Genomic DNA, 970 nt, shown 5'->3' on the forward strand with positions numbered 1-970 from the left:
TCCCCCCGCCCCAAAAAACCCAAAAGCAAAGCCCCACCACGGCTCTTGGGGGTCTGTCCCTGTCTCCAACCCAGCCAGGGCCCTGCCGGCGCCCAGCGGGCCCTCAGAAGCCACCAGCACCAGGACGTGTGGCTGGGACTGGGATGCACGGTTTGGGACTGGGATGCCTGGGCTGGGATTGGGATCAGTTTGGGACCTGACAGAGCCGCGGGGCCAGGAGCCCATGGCACAAATCATCCCTGGGCCAGCGGCTGCAGATCCAGCCCGTGGATCCTCCATGGAAAGGGGAGGTTGTGACACGGAGTCTCCCCGGAGTGCCCTGGGAAAGCTGCGGCTGGGGATGAATGAGGGCTCTGTGCTCAGGCCCCGGCACGGGTTACCAGCATTTTCCAGGCTGCCGGCACGGAACGGAGCAGGGAACGCAGCCGAGGGGCCACGGGCTCAGCCACGAGGTGGGACAGACACGGAGGGAGGGCTGGGACAGCCCCGGGCAGGGTGGGGAGCCCCACTTTGCACTGCAGCACCTCCCAGACTCCTGCGGAGCTTTGGGACAGGCTGATACCCGGTGGCAGCGAGTTCCCCGGGCTGGGGGTGGCAGTGCTGGGCTGGCGTCACTCGGGACACCACTGGTCACGCTGCTCCCAGCCAGCCATCCCGGAAAAGAAAAAAAATCCAGCACAGAAATCTTTGCTTTGGCATTTCCTGATTGTTTTTGAAGAGGCGAATCAGCCGTCAGCAGAGCTGGGCTTTATATAAGAGGGAAATAAAGCAAGAGGCAAACAAAGCAGGGCAGGAAGATTATTGAGGAGCAAACCAGTGGCATCCCAGCTCTGCTGCTCTGTGCAGCCTTGCCTGCATCCCTGCCTGCATCCCTGCCCTCATCCCTGCCTGCATCCCTGCCCCATCCCTGCCTGCATCCCTGCCTTCATCCCTGCCTTCATCCCTGCCCTCATCCCTGCCCTCACCCCCA

The 970-nt window shown here is 62.9% G+C and overlaps 1 protein-coding gene across 1 annotated transcript in view; it reads right to left on the reverse strand.

Annotated features, from left to right (window-relative positions):
• HDAC7 (histone deacetylase 7) overlaps positions 1–970 on the reverse strand; it is a 32632-nt gene that overhangs the window by 14507 nt on the left and 17155 nt on the right. The window lies entirely within an intron of this gene.

The sequence above is a fragment of the Corvus brachyrhynchos genome, unplaced genomic scaffold (genome assembly GCF_000691975.1).
Source record: "Corvus brachyrhynchos isolate BGI_N302 unplaced genomic scaffold, ASM69197v1 scaffold933, whole genome shotgun sequence".
Classification (NCBI taxonomy): Eukaryota; Metazoa; Chordata; class Aves; order Passeriformes; family Corvidae; genus Corvus; species Corvus brachyrhynchos.